Genomic DNA, 20,218 nt, shown 5'->3' on the forward strand with positions numbered 1-20,218 from the left:
ATCAGATAAACATAAAACTTCTGATATTTTATTTAATTTAAAGCTTGAAATACGCGTAAATTGTGAGTGTCACATTTCACTTTTTACAAAACCTTCAGTGTGGTCAATTTTGCAGATGTCAACACAAATGCTATTTTGTATAAAAAATGATGCATTTTTCAACATTTTTCGATAAGAATCTTATTCTGGATAGCATAAGGAACATAAATATTTGCATCAACAAAGAAAAAAATTATTTGTGAAGTCGTTAAGCTGTTTGAAACTTAAAAGTGCTAAAGTGTCCCGAAGTACCACACGTTACCCTAAACGTTTGACAACGCACTTTGTTTATGTTTTCGGAAAATGCCATTTCACAGCCCGCCAGATTTCAAAGTTGTCAGAATCTAAGCACTAAGTCTCAATTTAGATCTGAAAAGATTTCTGGCTCATCCTCAGTCACCAATAAAGCCATCGTAGCGAGGAACTAGTCTTAGTCTTAGGTCTGAAGCCGGCCTTATATGATTTTGCTTCATCCTTTTAGGTACTCTCATTTAAGTTTAAGAGATCGAAAGTAAAAAAAAAAAAATAAAGGAACGTAAAGGCCCAAATAGACTCAGGCTGATCCTCGAGAATATTTAGCCTGTAAAATTTGGCAATAAAGGATTAGGTAAAGGAAATTTATACAAAGGATCTCTTATTGATGACATGACAGTTTGGGATAAATCTTTACTACAAAATTTTACTGGCTAAATATTTGCGAGGATCAGCCTGAGTCTATTTGGGCCCTAAGGATCCAAATAGACTCAGGCTGATCCTCGAAAATATTTAGCCCGCAAAATTTGACAGTAGAAATTTATCCTAAACTGACATACACTGTGGGCTTAGGATCATCGACTAGAAGTCCTTTGCATAAATTTCTTCTACCTAATCATTTACTGCCAAATTTTACAGGCTAAATATTCTCGAGGATCAGCCTGAGTCTATTTAGGCCCTAACAGTCATTTGGCATCCTTACCTTGGTCTGAAATCTAAAAAAAACATGTAGTAGCCTAATAATTTATTATTTAACTGAGTGTATGACCTTTGCCGAATCAGAGCTAAATATGGACGCGTTAAAGATGTCAAGAACATTATAGAATGAAAAGTATATATGTATGTGTTAAGGAAATCAAGGGAGAAATTTTATGAAATATATTTAAGAAAATAAATTTAAGAGAGAGTAATATATTAAAAGAAACAGATGTATAACAGAAAATAACATGACAAAAGAGGAAGAAAAAAATAAAGACGAAAATGATTTTTAAATAAATTTTCTTTTGGATTTTTTCTTTCTGACATGGAGTGGTTTTTTTGCATTTAAAACAGCGACAGAAGGAGAAATAACAAAACAGTGATTTAAATGATAATTAAAGGCAAACATCGTCCTGAAACAGGTAATGTTAACAGATGAGAATAAAAAATAGCGACAGTGTTGTCTTAAACACAATCCTTTATTTCTCTTAATATTTCTTTTATTATAATTTTTTTTTTATTATTTTCCTTTCTGTCTTATTATAATGTAAACATTTTTTTTCTACGTGTGGTTTTTTTTCATCCTCTTTCCTCACCATTTCAGAGAGTGCCCCCGACACAGTCTCCCTTCTCTATTCTCCAAAAAGGAGTCAGAGTCGACAAGTTAATGGGCCCTCTTTTTTATATTAAACCCCATTCCCATTTTCACTTCTAACATCCCTCCTCCGTTGAAATGTGTGTACATCCGGATTATATGGAAAATTTATTCATTGCAAATATAGTTTTTTTTTCACACACACACAGTGTCAAAAGAAAAGGTTGATTTTTTTTCCTCTGCACAAATGGTTCTTTTCATGCCGAATGAAATTGTGTATTGTACAAAATGCCTGTTAATATTTGTCCTTTTTATGTCTTCTTCTTTTTTATTTGACTTCACCCTCCCCGCCTCATTTTGTATTTTTATCCCCATTCTCTTCACGTTTGCATTGTAGCCCTTGTTATGTCCACCATTCACATTCGCTCTAGGCTCAGACTCCAATCCGACTCCCCACACAAAAACCACCCCAACTTCCACCCTGACCGTGTCAAGAGGAATTTTCTATGTGGCAACTGAAGAAAATCGAAGAGTCTGGGTTCAGTCGTATGAGACGATTGGAAGGAGCGATCTTTCGAAAAGCTTCAGCATTTCCTTTTACCAAATTATCTGATATGTAGCATACTTATTTGATTCGACAAATTCATTGTATAAATATCTTTTACAACATCTTTTTTCTTGTACTAAAAACATCTTTAATTTGAATATAACTATGAAATTTTATAGCCTTTGATTGACTGGAATTTGTAACCAATTGAAGCTTTAGCAAATCGGAAACGACAAAGGAATTATATACCATCAAATGGATGTGTAACTTCGTATCCCCGTTTTTGAATGCACTGCAAAGTTTATATTGCCCTTCATCCCTTTATTGCCAAGTATCATTCAAATAAGTCAATGTGTCGTTTGAACGACTTTTCCAAAATGTGGAACAAAAATATACCTTTGGAACTTTTAATATTGAAGGAATTTCGGAAACGAAAGGAAAGGTAAGTGATGGACTTGCATAAAAAAGCATTAGGGTAAAGTGGTACAAGTTGGACAGTGGTACAATTTGGACAGGGCTTTTTGTCTAGATAAACTTAGTACTTCATTTTTATTTGTATATTTTTAATGCATTAGTTTTATAGTTTGGTTCCTTGTGCTTAAAAACAAATTTTGTACTGTATTTATCAAGAAAAAAACCATGTCCAACTTATACCGGCGAATTGTTCAACTTGTAACACTAATTCCAAATTATATCGCTTTACTCTACCGGTGTTTTTCTAGATCATATCCTTGCTCTCAGGGCTCTCAGGAATTTTAAAAGTAGTTTGGAAAATTTCTAATGGGGATTTGTCTATCCAAAGATCAACTCTTTGGATCAAACACGGCTTCTAACATTGATAAGGGGAAAGTACTCTCCCTTCGAACGTTCATGGCTTCGATTAATGCAAATTTTCTTTTAGTTTTCCTAAGAGACACATTTCTATTAAATATTAGATGCCTTATCATCAATTGTTCGTAATTCCGTGATAATTTAGTGTAAATCTCTTACGAAAAACAAAAGAAATTCACGTTATACGAAGGCATGAACGTTCGAAGGGAGAGTACTTTCCCCTATATATCGCTCCTTGGAAATTACAAGGGGTCAACTCACTTTTTTGCGATTTTGAGATTCTAATGCACTTAGAAAGACAATTTAATAAATTTTCAGATGATATAAGTCATTAAATTTCGTTATTAGAAAAGTTTTTCAAAATTTTAATCTTTTTGATTACTTGCATAATTTTGTTTGAAGTAAAGGGGCACAAAATATATTCATCGTTAAAATTTGTGTGAAACAGGGGACTAACTCAAGCAAGTTGATCCCTTGTTATTCTAATTTCAGCAAAATTTGCACATCATTTAGAACGACAAGGAGATAACTCACTAAAAAAACATATTTTGAAAGGTAAAAATATAAAAGTTTCGATGTTTATATTAGTGCTCATACAAATAGAAAAGAAATAAATTGTTTTTGTTCAGTCATTAAATTAGGATATTTATTTACACAAAGTTGAATCTTTCGTCTCCTGAAAATGGCCGAAAATTAGTTGGCACCTTGTAATTTCCAAGGAGCAATATGTTTATTCCTTATGTTCAGTAATAATCTTCCAGAATTGAGAGCTCTCTCCGATTCAGGTTTAGGATAAGATGGATTAATTCAGAATCATGTCTCTTTTGGAATTTTGAGATTTTCTTACTTTTGCAGATAGTCAAAGAGAAAAAGGAAACCATGATGAAATGCAATACTTTACATTCGAAAGTATTATTTTGTTGTTTTTTTTGTTTTCATTTGCCATTTAAAACTGTTAGAAAATCTCAAGATTCCAAATTAGATATGATTCCAAATTACCTTATCTTATCCTGTACTGCACCGATTCGAAGGTATATCAGAGAGAAATTACCTAAAACCCGTTGGGAATTCGGAACTCTAAATCGACTTATCAAAAGTGAAAAAGTCCACAACCCTGCGACCACCAATTTCTAACTTATTTCAATTCAGCTGAAAACAAGTATTTTGACCTAAATCCTACTAACCTTAAAACAATACTAGCGAGGCAGTGTAATTTCCATATCTTTAGTTAGCGCTTTTTGTTCGATAACTGCTGACCGGTCAGCATATATTTACTGATCGATTCAGCAAACTTATGCCGAAAACGCTGTCTTTTTCAGATAACTGTACCCTGGGTATTGTTAAGATTTAAAAAAAAAGAAACCGGTATGCCCTAGGGGTCCCGGTCAAAACTTCGAAAGTCAAAATACCGAAAACCAAAATCCCGAAAGCCGAAATCCCGAATGAACCGAAGTCCCGAATTCTTAAAAATGTCATAGCTACTCCCACGATTGCAACCGCGCTTCTCGCGCTTCTAGGAGGCGAAGGGAAATTTTTTGTGTCTTCAGAAATTTCAGGATTTTGAACACTTAGTATTTTGACTTTCGGGTTTTTGGCTGCCTCCGATGCCTTAAACTTACGTTATGTCCACTTATGGCTTAAGCCGAGAGACGACTTAGTAGGAAACTGATACGAATGTAGTCTAATCATTATTTTGATTAGGTGTATCCACCACATTGTACGGACTTCAGATCTAAAGCCGTCTTCAGACCTGAGGTTTTGTCTATTTCGAAGGTCTCAGAATCCTAAATAGCAACCAATTTTATTGCTTTTTCAGAACCTAATAGATCATTTTGTCCTTAATAATCCAATCCTAAGTTAAATTTTCCAAAATAACTTGACTAATTAATTCCTTTAATTTCGTAAAATGTCGTTGATGTTCGAATAATTCAAACTTTTTTACTAAGAAAATTTGCTAGAGGAGTTGCTCATGATTATGTTATAATTATGCTCAATAATATTATTATAGCAAGATAGGAATATTATGAATTTCACTGGCCCTAATTTTCTTTTTTAAAAAAAATGAACATTGCCACTTCAGAATTCGGACAAGAAATCAAAATGTTTTTCATTAAGCCTTTGCAATCGATCTTTTAGTGTATTTTCTCTTTGATTCAGACTGTATCAGTCATTTATTGAATTCTTTTTGTGTATTAGAGCGTGAAAATGTCTTGATTTTGTCCTCTTGGAATGTTGGTTATATGTTTATAGGGCAATTGATCAATATTTCGGGCAAGTTCCAATCTTTTTGGAGTGTTGTTTTGACTTTTGTATAGTAGTTTGTCATCCTTGTTTTCTCTAAATAATTCTTGTTGTATTTAAAATTGAGTTTAAAAAAGAACTATAGATATTGTTTGAGGTAATATATATCAGACACCTTGTCACAAGAAAACGGAGCAAACCAACCTTGTGCGAAATATCGTACGGCAAGTTCTTGCTCTATTGGAACTCTTCCAAGACTTTTGCCATAGAATGACGACGATTTTTTGTTTCTGTTGCATTCTACAACCCATAAAAACTAAAAATTTATGGAATTTTGAGAAAAAGAAACAAATGAACGATGTAGAAAGCACAACTTTACTGGTGAACCGTTGAAAAAATGTATTTCGGACGCAAACTTAATCCACCTGGAAAATTATATTCTATATCTGGAAAATCAATTACTCTAAACACAAATTCAGACAATCTTTTATGGGTATTTAAGAACAATTAAAAAAATTGATGGAAAATTTTTTGTACTTAACCTTAGTCAAGCAATTTTGCAATTACACGCAGTTCTTTATTTTTTGTAAAACACTTTTCAAAATGGAATTTAAATAAAACAATTGTATTGCAAATTAATATTCAAAATTGAACGGATTTTGCGAAAATACTACTTAACAATTCTAAAACCTGAATCAATTTAGTTGCAGTGTCCGATATTTCACTCAATGTGCAAGATATTTCAAACTGCATGAAATAATAAGGTATTACCCATTGTTAAATATTTATTCTCTTAAAAGAGTTTTATTCGAGGAGAATTAGACATATTTAATCAATTCATGTGCAATTGTGCGATATTTGACTGAAAAAGTAGTAAATATTTCAAGCTGAGTGAAATATTGTCCCTAGTTGAATATTCAATTTTTTAAAATATCAGATGGATAGGTAAATTCGTGTCCCATAAAAAACTAAACTTCGACATAATTTTTCAAGTAATATAGTTTTGTTTAATAAAGTATGTCAAGTCTTTACCTCGAAGAATACTTGAACCTCAGCACAGCAGCTTTTTCAGCATATTTTTGCTGAATCGATCAACAAAAATGTGCTGACCGGTCAGCAGTTATCGAACAAAAAGCACTAACCAAATATATGGAAATAGCACTGCCTCGTGAGCGTCGTTTTAAGGTTAGCAGAATTCAGCTGAAAATATTCACATGTATTTTCAGCTGAATTGAAATCAGTTATTATTTGCGGTGCTCGCTGAGTAACGGTTTAACCATTCTGTATCAAACTGTCCAAATGGTGACATCCATCAAGAAAATAAAGTATGAAGTCCAAGTGTATGTAGGGGAAGAGCCAACGACTCCTTCATATTACCTATATATAATATGAAGGAGTCGTTGGAAGAGCTCATAATTTTGGACAGTTTATAAATTCGGACACTTTGAGGATAAAATCGGACACTAAAAATTAATTGGTTGAAGTTATGGATTTTTATTCCAATATTTGAAGAATAATGTATTCTATCTAAATATTTGTGCTTTTTGGAAGATTTTAATACTAAATTCATTAAATTTTGAATACGATTTGAGTTTAAATTGCTTTGTTGAAACTTCAGTGTGAAAAATTGCTTACGAGAATGACAGAACTTCGTGTTTACTTCAGTCTTATTTAGCTATGGTGAAGTACTAACAATTTTCCTCACTTTTTTGAGTGATATTATTAAATATTCATTGAATATTGTGTTGATTCATGTTAAATATGATCTGTTCATTTGACCTGAAGTGAGATTTGCCTTCTGAATTACATTTTCGTATGAAAAATGGGCAGTTTTCTCAGGTGATACTCCTTAATTTGGGCAGGTGTTTTTTTCTCGAAACTTCGTGAAGTTTTGTCGTTTATGATGACTAGGTTGTATAAATGTCTCAAGAAGCAAAGGAGAATCAACTCCACGAACGAGATATAGTTAGAATAGTTTTAAAAGGCTCCCGGAAAAGCCAGGGAATGCGCGAATCCGCGCGTGCTTGGAGTACCGAAATCAACTCACTTTAATTAATGATATGGAAAGTTTCCGGACTCCTTGTGACATTTTACAGTTCCCTTACATAAACAAGAAGAGGACTGGGTAAGATTGGTTCTTGAACTGGAGAACAATGTGCATCCTATTGAATCGGATTAGCTGTCCAAAAAAACAGCCAAAGTGTCCAAATTTACAACCACGTTGCTAAAAATTTGAATCAAATTCACCTCTACATATCAATTCATTTTTAAACGTATTAAGATCAATTTTAGTAAAAACAAAGACGATAAATTTGCCAAGTTTCTACACTGACAGAAAAACTGGGGTGTGATTAACATTTTTTCCTCATAACTTTAATACTTTTTAGATGTAAAAATATATCAACATTTTATAATGTTAATTTTACACCTTTTTAAAGGTAAAATTAACATTAAAACGGGTAACTTTAACCCATAATACACCTAAAAAGCATAATATTTACACCGATTTCGGATAAATACTGCAGGGTAAAATAAACATTTCCGGAATGTTATTTTAACTTTTCCGGATTTCTCTCAGTGTAAGCAACTGACAAGATTTGAGCAAGATTGACGCTTATAAGCACTCTATCCAAAATTATGAGCCCTTCCCCTAATTGCTCAAGTAGTTCCCTGGACACTTAACAAGAAATTCCTCATACCTCCCTATACCTGAGGACGGAGACAAACAATCTCCGAAACGTCGTAATATGAGAAGATAGAGAAGTTTTAAAAAAGAGTTCTACGCCGTGTTTCTTGATTCCAAATAATTGCACAAACCATTTATTTAGATAGTGTAACTGTCTAGGAAAAGATTTTGCCTCCCAGAATTCAAGTTGTAAAAGAGAATGAAGGAAAATATTATCAAAATCGACGCGCTGTCAAACTTATTGCGCGTAACTACCTATGTTGGGACATTATTCTCGTGCAATTGAAAGACAGAATTAAATCAAAATCCGTTTCCGACAACAATCGCTAGATTTTCGTTGGATGAAAATGGGTCAGGCTTTATTTTTCTTATCGAAGACACTGACAAAAAAAATTGTTGCACAGTGTTTTTAGTGATACTTAAAAATCTTTTTCAATGTTGGAATGGTTGGAATATAGAACTTTTATGGTCCTGGCAAGGGTTTTTCGATTGCAGCTGTGATTTTTATGAATCCCTATAAAAAAATTTCGAAAAGTTGCATCGGTTTTTACTGTTTGCCTGTCACGAATACACCAAATTCTAATATCCTGTTTGAACTTTTACGAGTTGACTTTATAATTTAATATCCTGCTGGTAAATTCTAATATCTGCAATCTTGAGTATGGATATTACATCCTACAAAAAATTGTGGATGGTAATTAGATTTTTGTTCAGAGAAATCAAAATAAATTTAAAAAATTTCCGAGTATCAATTTAAAATTCTAATGCTTGCAAAATGTTTTTTATATGTGATTTTGCAATGTTCAATATTTATGAACTTTTAATAAACTGTCATGCAATTGTTTTTAGTATTTCGGCTTTGCTGAAATAAAGCATTATTTTCACAATTTCAACAGCAATATATCTAAATGAAATCAGTGGACGATTTTTATGCGTAACAGTCTTGATTTTTTATTTATAAACTGCTTTGTTTTTTTTCCCTAAGCTACACTGAGAAAAAAAGAGGCTGCGATTAACTTTTTTGTCATCACAACTTTAACACTTTTTAGGTGTAAAAATATATCAACATTTTTTAATGTTAATTTTACACCTTTTAAGGGTAAAATCAACATGAAAGAAGGGTAACTTTAACACATAATACACCTAAAAAGGGTAATATTTACACCGTTTTAGGGTCAATACTGCAGGGTGAAATTAATATTTTCGGAATGTTATTTTAACTTTTTCGGATTTCTCTCAGTTTAGGACAAAGATAGAGCGAAAAAACTTAATTTCTAATTAATTTTTTTCCTCTTTGATATCACATTAAACTTTTCATTGAGATTTTTCTCATTTCTTTTTTCTTCAATTCGATCAACAATATGAATATTCATGCGAGATTCATATCCCTTTAAAACTTAGTTCATATTGCTAGATCTAAACTGTGATTCCAAGGAATCACAGCCACTATTTACAAGACTATCTACAATTTGTGTATTATAAAAAAACAAGTTACGACACAACACCGACACAATTAACGCTATCCGGGGTGATTCAATTTTTTTTTTTCATTATTATTGTTTATTTTTATTAACCGTGAAATGTGATTCTCAGTACAGGATTTGCAACAATTTCAATCCCGAAAATATCGAGAATGAAGAATGAGGCTTTTTTTTTGGGTGTTTGCACTATAAAAAGCTCCATCCTTCCTTATTGCTGCCCTTACCAATCGGAATCATTTATATATTTTAATAATATTAAAAAAAATAACATAAATTTCTGGCCATCACAAAGAATTTGTATGTAGAAAAGCTCTATCTCAATGAACATAAAAGTTCAATAAGACTTTGTTTCCGTGCAATTTTAGAAATAAACTCAAGGCGTATGCACTGTAATCTTTTGTTTTTCGAAAATTCCTTATGGAAATTAGCAAGAGAACAAGTACTAAATCTCTACGTTCAGTAATAACCTTCTCAATTTAGAAGCTCTCTACGGTTCAGAGCGCTAACACGGCGAATATATGAACTTTCACTTTAGACTTCCGGTGTATTTTCGAAAAGGTTTAGCTTGACTTTGGAGTGGCTTTGTCTCTTCGAAAAATTATCACTGAACGCAGTCAATTTCGCTCAATCTCAATCAAATTTCAAACACATTTTATACAGAAAAAATGCCATTTCGTGTTGATCCCTTAATCCACTACACAGAACGACATTTTCCTTTGTAAATATATTATTAAGAAATCACTGAGAATGTGCACTAGTCCTCAGGATCACACCCATACGCATTTTCGAAAACCGAAAAACAAAATGTGACTTCACTTTGGAATATTTTCGAAAATGAACTTGGAAATATCTAGCAATACACGAACATTCATGGACATTTCGATAATTCTTTTCATACTTCTCTGTTAACACTGTTTTGCATCGTCCGAGGATATAGAATCCAAAAAAAGACCACTAAAGAATTAACAAGTATCACCAGTTTTCTTTTTTGTTACGGACAAGGCAAAGAGTATTTTCGGTCATACCTTTATGTTATTTTCTTCTTTAAAGGCGTTTACACATTGGGAGCAATTTTTTTCAAAAATTGCGTTTTTGACAGATATTTGACGTTTCCCCCTACAACGCTGCAGGGAATTTCCTTCAAAAAAGCAATTTTTGACAAAAAATTGCTCCCAATGTGTAGAGGCCATAATATGTCAACCCTTTCATAAGATGGTTTGTTGTAAAAACATTTTGGATTGCATGTCCTTTTTGGAATGTTTTTGAAACAAATATTATTCCAATTGTTTGTGTTTTTTTTGCCTTTGCCAATTAGAATATCAAAAAAATCGGGACCAAATGGAATAAATCAATATTTTTGGTCCTTAAACGTTCTAAGGCGGAGATCTCACTGACGCAATAGGCAAGACCGTTGGGTTTTGGGCGGTGAGATCTCTGGCTCGACTCTCACAGTTGTGAGTTCGAGTCCCGCCCGGTGAAAAACAACAGAATGTCAGAAAAGACATTTTCACTGTGAAAAAACGTAATAAAATGCAGCGCCTCTGCCCAAAAAACTCCAGGAGCACGAAAGAAGCATTCACCACGGGGAAGACGTTCCTGAGAGATCTACGATCAGCAGTTTCTTCCAATTTATGAGCACATTGTAATACAAAATAAAGTGTCTCGACATGATTAATAATAAGGCGGAAGACTGCATTAGAAAGCCAAAACGTATATCTTACAAGAAAAGCGTCGAAAATCAACTAAGTTTTGCCCTCTAATTCTGGCTCCCCCTTAAAGTAATTTTGATTTTTATTTTAGGTTCTCCTTATAAACCCACCGAGAAAAATGTGGATGGTATAATTTACCATCCTCCATACAAAATTCTAATGGCCGGATAGTAAAAAAAGTCACCCAGCAAACGCGATATTGAATTGGACTGTCAAAAATTGTAGAATCTATTATATGGATAGTAAATTCTAATAGCCGGATGGTAAATTCTAATATCCCTGATATTAGATTTTCCTAGCCGGATGGTAAATTTTACTGGCAAGATAGTAAATTTTACTAGCCGGATATTAGAATGAAAAATGTCGGAAAAATTTATTTTTCCCTATTTTCATTAATTTTTGGCCATTTGTTTGAGGGCTTGGATGACATTATCTGTATTTCAAGCCATTTTGGTGCGTGAAAATTGACGACTGCGCCGAGATTTGAACACGCGACCTTTGTGATGACAGTTCAGCATCTTCCAGCTGCGCCACGAATTGCTATAATGTATTCAAAGCATATCGGGAACCGTTGCATCGGCACACATGATATTCCAAAATGACACTCTAACAGCCGGATGGCAAATTTTACTGGCTTGGATAGTAATTTCAATCCTAATTACTATCCTCCGTTAAAATTTACTGTCTTCCAGTTAAATTTTAACATTTAATATGCGGCCAGTAAAATTTACTTCCCGGATATTAGAATCTAAGAGAGGTCAAGGTAAAATCTAAATGAGGATAGTAGATTTTACCATCCGGCTGTTAGAATTTACTATCCACAGAACAGTAAATTTTAAAATGTCAAGATGGTAGATTCTAAAGGAAAGTTTCTATGGAGGATGGTATTTTCTACTATCTTTTGAGGCAGTAGAATTTAAAGACACGATTTGTAGAAAATACTATCCAATTTTTTCTCGGTGGCCTGAAATAAAATATACAACTTCTGCCGATTTTTTTTATAAAGACAAATAAAAATCACTAGTAAATAAATAAGAGCCTCAGTGGATCAGTTGGTAGAGTAGTGTCTCTATTGCTGTGAGATCTCGGGTTCGAAACTCGGCAGCTGCAGATATTTCAGCAGCCGTATCGAATTAGTCCAGTGAATGATTGAAAAAGTAATGCCTAATGCATTGACAAATGAACCACCAAAACAAAAAAAAGCTGGTACAGAAACAAGTTCGACATAGAGATCTGTCGATAAAAATACACATTCACTGCAACTGATCCAACTAAGGCTGGTCTGTCGCAATATAGAAACAGCACCATGTGTACCTCAGGGGTTAAGATAGAATGGAGTAATGGGGAGTGCATAACCCATAGACAAGTCTTAATCTTAATCTAAATACGTAACTTTTAGTAATGCAGTATATCCAAAATATCGTTATAATCTGCTTGTTGTGAAAGGGTTGAATTATAAATCTTTGATGTTATGTTGTCCTTTATTCCTACTCAGGGAAGAGTAAACTTGTGAAACTACGTAATCACAATTCACTCTTCCCTGATTACCCACAAACCCTAACCCCGAAATAAAGGCGATTAAGGTCGATGTTAGTGACCATTCCCGAATACAGTTATATTAACAACTAAAAACTAGGTTGTAACGACAACATTTAACGAACTATACAGTTTATTTTGATAACAACTCTTTCTGAACGAGAAAATACTTTTTTACTGACTGTTTTCTTTAACTTGTTAACGATCTAGAGCACAAACGGTAAGAGATATCAACTTCCGATCTTCAGTGACCACTCCCCCCATAAGTGAACATTAGCTCCAGATTTTTTATTTTTTTATTTTTTTTTTTTGAAGCAAAAATATTTATGGGACTGGAAACTATAATAACTATGCGGGATCCCGGGATTATACACATTTTCGGGATTGAAGGAAGCCGGGCAAAATGGCACAATTCACCCATAAAATTTGCATAAGCTCAGGATATTTCTCTCGAATAGGTTACAGAAACGCCGTGATGTATGCAAAACATTTTTGGCACAATTTTTTTGCCCTATTTTCAGCGTCTTCATTACCAATGGCTATGAAAAAAATTATTCAAGAATTAGCTCAAAATTATTGGCAAACATGCATAATTGTATATGCATAATCCCGTCAGGTGCGAAATCCCGAACTGCATTATCCTGGGACACCGTGTATACATGATACTTTTCATGATGCCCAAAGTACAAAAAACTTTTTTGTAAAATTATTATTAACATTTCAGTTGAAGGTGAGTGAAGCCTAGATTTAGTCATCTCGCTTATACGGGCTTCAGACCTAAGGCTTAGCCAAATGGCTTCACTGTTCTAATTCTTTATCAATGACGATTTTTTGGAAAAACGTAATTTAGGATTGGATTATTGAAGATAAATGAATTATCAGACTCTCAAAAATCAATGAAATTGTTCGCTGTTTAGGATTTTGAGGCCTTCGGGAACTGGTCTAAACCTCTGGTCTAAAGACCGTTTTACTCTATTAGGCAGTTTCGAAATTTTGTTTGAGCTCAAGAGGAAAATATTGTCATTCATTGGTATTTTTGGGAAAACTTCTTAACCCATTGGCATCTATCACTTTTTGATACTTATTACAGTAGACTCTCTCAATCGGCTCTTTTTCAATCGGGCGCAAAATTTTGTTGACAATTTCCACGTTTGATTTTAAAGCAAATTTGTTCAAATTCACGGTGATTCGTGAATTTGATTTGATTCGTGATTCTTTATATTTGAGCGTTTTTTTGTGGAATTTACAATGATTTTGATACCCAAATCTCTTGATAATTTGAATGACATTTTGCCCCATATGCCCGATTGAGAGAGTCTACTGTAGTCACTTATTGTTGAAACGCAAACTGCTTGATTTTGTATTATTGTAATTCTTTGCAATTATTACCCAAATTGACGCTGGAAACAAATTTTTTAGTTACTCTGGTCCTTCAATGGCTTGGACAATATAGTTTGATAGATGTAGAAATACATTTTCTTAGACTTTTCTCGCTTCGCGGAACTTTATATAAAGTTTGGGCATAAACTTATGCAATAAAAGCTTAACAGGACGTCAATTTTGATAATATTTTCCTTCGTTTTCTTCTTTAATTTGCATTCTGGAAGGCAATTTCTTTCCTCAGATAATTGCGCTATATAAATAAATAGTTAATGATTTAATGCAAGAAACTAATCGTCCGTAAAAGTAATAAAGCCACCAAATCTCCGGCTCTGTTGGATTTTTCAAAGTTTGAGATTAAAATAATTGTTTTGGTTTTTCTGTGAAAAAATAGTAATTCATGAAATCTTTTGTGAAAACAATAATTTCCTAGAGCAATAGAATAAGTACTCGACTGAAGAAAATGCCAAGATATCCAAGGGATGAATAAGTGGCTCTCAGAATGAACCGAGAACGGAGATTGTCAAAATAGTTTCGATCTGGAGCTAAAAATCGTCAGATAGGCATGAGATCGGTAGATTGACGCGAGATCAGCCAATCGGCACCATTTTCGAAAGAAATCGATAGATCAGAACTCGAGTGAACTGTGAGCGACAGTTATGTACCCCTTTATTAGATCCGTTCAGGGAATTTGCTAGGGCATTCATCAACGTTTCTCCTAACGATCTATTCTTACTATACACAAGTAGATCTTGAAAAATTCGAAAATCTATTTGAAAAGCCAGAAAAGAGATTTTCTTACTTTTTGATAATTCACCAAGGTGGCTGAGGCACATCCTGTTCGAATTTAGAAGTGCTCAAGTGTCAAAATGTGTCTGTCTTCACATTTTTGTGAGGAAAAAAACAGAACAATGACGCATATTATTCTCGTCCCATTATTTAATAACTCCATAATTATTGAGCAACTCTTTTACGAACTTTTTAGTGCTATATATCAGAAATTTTTCCCATTTTGTTCGAAAATTTAGTATGAAAATTCGAAACTGAGTTTGAATTCTTCGAACATCAACGACTTTTTGTGCAAATAGAGTTCCATTTACCTTTTATCCAAGACACTATTGGAGAATCAAAATCTACTTCTGTTTGGGCTCATTACAGGCAATTCGAACAATTTTCCATGCATGCCAACTGTGATTCGGTTAGTTTTCGAACGAAACGCGAGAGAGAAGCATGATAAAACACTTGCTATCTTTTTTTGCCATTCTCGTAGTTCAGAAAGTATTAATTTTAATATTAATCTTATATGTGACATGGTCATCAAAATATTAAAAAAAAATTCTTGGTAAAAGATTTAAATTTTCTTGGTACCTCACCCGTGGTTTTATACTGATGTCTGATCAATTTTTGTTTATTTAAATGGCATAATTGAAAATTCTACTGGGAAAAAGAGGATATTTAGGGAACTATTTCAAAAATATCAATAAACAAAATATTAATCTACTCTACTCAAAGAATATTAATGTCAAATTTTAATTGAAAATAGAATGGCATAAAAGCAATTTGTTGGTATTATTAATTTCCGTTTTGCATAAAAAAATTAGCTTTCCGCATTATGAGTTATTAAATGTTATGAAAAAATTTATGAGTTACAGCTTATGAGTTTTTTTTTATTCTACAAACTGAGCACAAATACGCTTTGAAATTGAAATCTCATTTTGTATAACTTTTCTCATTGAACTTTTAAAAAATGGAGTATTAGTTTGTAACTTTATTAGCTTAGGGTAAGTGTGCCAAATTCCGGCCAGCTTGCAATTTCGGCCACTTTTTTTGTTCCTCGAATTTCCATGAATTCTTAATTTTTCCATACTCTAGAGATTATACAATGTAAAAGAATAACAAAAAACGTAGCTTCGACAAACGAGATGACGTGAAAAAGGCATTGGAAGAATTTCTGAAGGGCAAGGAACTATGAGAATGATGGTGGCCGAAATAGGGCACCAAAGCTATGTCTACATTTTTGTTCATTTTAATAAGTATTAAGAATTATTTTAGAGTAAATAAAAACGATAAACTGTCTAAAAGATTCTAAGCAACACTCCTTAAGTAGAAGGAATAAAAAAAAATCAATTTGTTTTAAAAATATTAAATTTCAAACTTGAGACTTTGATGCTTGCATGCAACTATGCCGAAATTTGGCACACTTACCCTATAATTTTAATAAAACAAGCTGAAATATCTATAAAATAGATCATTTTTCAGTTAAAAACGCGAATTAATGAATAATAATGCTATGAAAGTATTTACTGGCGTAAGTTTAACACATAGAGCAAAAACTTTATAAAAAACGATTATGTTAAATTAATAAAACCGTATGTACAATAAAAAAAATGTATGCAACTCTTTGAAGTTTTTCTTGAATATTTTCCAAATTTATAGAAATAATTGAATGAGAATTTTATCCAAAATGATCACACAACTCAGGAATAGAACTGAAAACACTTTTTATGTTCCTAATAAAAACTACTTAACTAAGAACTTTTACAAAGGCATTAATTAAGTAGGGGAGACCAGGGCAGAATAACCCAAAAAGTGAAATTTTTCATTGCGTATAAATTGTACAAAAATGTTTGTATAAGGCTGAAAAATATTTCAATGAATAGAAATGGATGTGTTTACTTCGAATAAGTAGTGTTTTCCTTAATATTTCTTCTAAAGCAGGCTATAATATCCCACTTTCGAATACCATGCGCGGCTAATTCTACCCCGGTCTCCCCTACTTAGTGTTAAACTGAATAATGCCACAAAGTGCTGACGTTTGTGTCATTTTCATATATTCTTTAAGAGTTACGAACTTATTAAATACTTAGTGAAATACTCAATATTTTAGCCGGGTTGTACAACTTTATTCCACCCTCTTTTTCTCGGGAGTGTTGAATTTGTACATACACCGTATAATTTTGGCTTCAAATTGCTACTATTTCAATGTTTTGTTTTCATTTTCCTTTTAATTTAATTAATTCAATTTATCATTCTTTCCATTCACAGCTGGAGTTTGCTTCTCCAATAGTGTCTTGGACAGAAGATAATGGAACTCTATTTGCACAAAGTATTGTCGATGTTCGAAGAATTCAAACTCAATTTCGAATTTTCGAATTAAATTTTCGCACATAACACGTTACGAAGCTGTTTAAAAGTATTACTCAGCAATTAAAAGGGATATTATAATGAAATGAACCGTATTGTTCTGATTTTTACAACAACAAAGCAAAAACAGATAGGGTAAGTGTAACAAATTCCGGCCTTGCAAGCTGGCCAAGAATAAATGTCCTCTCCACCAAGTTTCGAATTGGAGAAAAGATCACGTACAGGTAGGAAAATTTACTGTTGCACTTCACTTGGACTTTGGCACAATTTTTTACAGAGATTTTCACGATCATTCTGTGTTAGCCTATATTGGATGGTGAATATCTCTGTGAAAAATTGTGAAAAAGTCCAAGTGAAGTGCAGCAGTAAATTTTCCCACCTGTACGTGACTTTCCCTCCAATTCTAAACCTGATAAAAAGGACATTTATTCTCGAAACGTCGTGAAGAATTAAAGAGTAAAAATCAAATGAGGTCTCTTTTTCCGACCACTATCATCTACAAGTGATAAGAAATTATACTCCCTCCGTTCCGAAATAAGTCGTACGTTTGGGAAAAATTCTTGTTCCGAAATAAGTCATACGTTTGGGAAAAATTGGGATTAAGGGAAAGTTTGTTGATAAATGTTTTGTGTATCAACAATTATATCTTGTAAAGAACTATTGTTAATGTTCAGCACTAAAATTGGGGTACAGTCCTTATGGTAAGTTGAGGAACGAATGTCTTAAAAATGTCTTATTTTTGGCGTTTTATTTTTAATCTAAAATAGGTGCAAAATGGTGAGAGATACAGACTTGGGACCTTCGGGGGACCCCTCCATAAGTTGACCATGGGACCATTAATATGTCCTTTATTTTGCCCCCACCCCTCCCCTTCCCCTCCAAAATCGTGTTTTTTGGTATTGCTCGAAAACACGTCGTGCGATTTTTTTTTTAAGTTCTGGATATGTCTTTTAGAGAAACATATAAATGGTCCCAGGCTCAACTTATGAGGGGTTCGCTGAAGGTCCCAAGACCCTATCTCTCACCATTTTGCATCCAGATATTCGAACATATAAAAAAAAGAATGTTCTTTTTATTGCTCATTCTGCAAAATTTGGGATATAAAAAATGTCATATCGGTAATAACTGTTGAGTTCTACTTATGCATACTAAAAATTTAGAATAAATTCTAACCTGTAATGTTAATCACAGTCCATCTTGTAGTAATTAACAATCTACCGGAGCTCTTTGAAAAAAACGTGAAAAATGGACAACTTCAACATATCGATTCCTCAACTTACCATCGTGTTAGGATCCCCATATTATCCCTAAAGGATAGTTCATACACAAGATATTTGCAAATAACAAAAACATTCTCTGAAACCATTCCTTAATCCCTAATTTTTCGCCAAACGTACGACTTATTTCGGAACGGAGGGAGTATAATTTAACAACATGTAGTGCATCATACACTGTAATTTGCACAAATACGATTCTGTAGACGTGGCATTGCCATTTTAGCTCACGTGACATTGTCAGAAGTCACATTTTTTAGATTTCTGGCAATTAAAATGACAATGAATGTTGTTGAAAAAATCAACCAAGATGTACTGTATTTTCATAAAATCATAAAGTAAAGGGATTTCATTAAAAAAAAAAAAACAATGAATTGCATTTTCGAACTAAAATGATATCACAAAAAAGCTCGTTTGGCATTTCAGGTTTCGAACTCCCGCGTGACAATGTCACGAAAATTACAGAATACTGGAAAAATTGATTTTGGCGTTTATTCTGTTTGAAACGATTCTTGCTCATCCCTGCTCCAGACACTTGGAAACTGGAGTAGGAAATATTTCGGTCACCATGCAGACGAAACGAGAAGTAAAAATGACATTTCTTTGACTTTCGAAACCGTTCAAAACTATTCGAAACCGTTTTATAAGTCCATTCAAGGAAAATCGGGGATACATTGCGTTGTATCATTAGAAAGGTCTCAGCCTTAGTTACAAAATACTACACACAGAAAAATGGAAAATTCTTAAACAGAAACACCCAGGAATTTAATTTCAAATCCCATCCAATGAATGCCAATACCCTAATTCTAAATCCTTGATAATTTAGTTTTAATCGCAATTTGCAAATCTCAATACATTTTTCATTTTTCAGCCAATGCTGAACTTAAGTTCCCGATCTCTTAATGTGAAAGAGGTAGGGATTCTAGCCTATTTCATTCGCTCAGAGCTTCTAAACTTAAACGCCTCGGGGATTCACGTCCAATTTAAGTTCCCAGCATCTTATATATTCTTAAATTTAGAGTCAAAATTTTTCTGTGTGTAAAATTCTATTAAAATTGAAATCAAGGATTTCGAGTTATTCGACTTCGAAATTTCGAAAATCAATTTTTCGATGAAAACCTTTAATTAATGTAGTAAAGAATCAGAATTATTTTTAGTTTTCAGTTAAAATAAGGTTCTAAATGAGCTTTTCGCTAACTTTAACGAATCTCCAACGAAGTGTTTCTCTTTGCCTTAGAGAGCTTTTCGAAAAATCGGTCTCATCATCTTTGACAACCATCGATAGCAACCCAGAATCGAATGTGGCTGGAGTACTGAGAACATTAGCAAGTCACAAGATCATTTGTCGCAATATTACCACAATTAATGGACAAAAAGTCGTCAATTGATTTAGATCTCTGTGATTTGCAATCGTCAAAGGCTAAATTCATCTCAAATCTCTGTCTCCCTTTTTTTTCGTTTACGTTCAGTGATAAATAGAATGTGATGAAAGTGTGAGAAGAGGTGGAAAGAATGGCTTAATAGAGATACAATTCAACAAATCTGGAAAAAAATGTGTGTGGTTTTAGTGTTGTGTTTCTTTTATATAACAATGATACTCACTAATTTTCTCCTTTTTTTTCTTCCCCCTCATTATATAAATCTAATCTTATTAATCGTGCTTTTCTCTCACTTCTATCTCAAATGATTTTACTAATTTTCCCTCGTTTTTTTTATTCTCTAAATTAATTTTCGTGTGTGTTCCTCATGTATTTTTTTTTGTTTTGTAGAAAATTCTCCTCAGAGACCCACGTTTTTTTCTTTA

General features: G+C 33.1%; 1 protein-coding gene across 1 annotated transcript in view; it reads right to left on the bottom strand.

Annotated features, from left to right (window-relative positions):
* Window positions 1-20,218, bottom strand: part of LOC129809771 (neuroligin-4, X-linked) — a 161,297-nt gene that overhangs the window by 858 nt on the left and 140,221 nt on the right. The window lies entirely within an intron of this gene.

The sequence above is a fragment of the Phlebotomus papatasi genome, chromosome 1, assembly GCF_024763615.1.
Source record: "Phlebotomus papatasi isolate M1 chromosome 1, Ppap_2.1, whole genome shotgun sequence".
Taxonomy (NCBI): Eukaryota; Metazoa; Arthropoda; class Insecta; order Diptera; family Psychodidae; genus Phlebotomus; species Phlebotomus papatasi.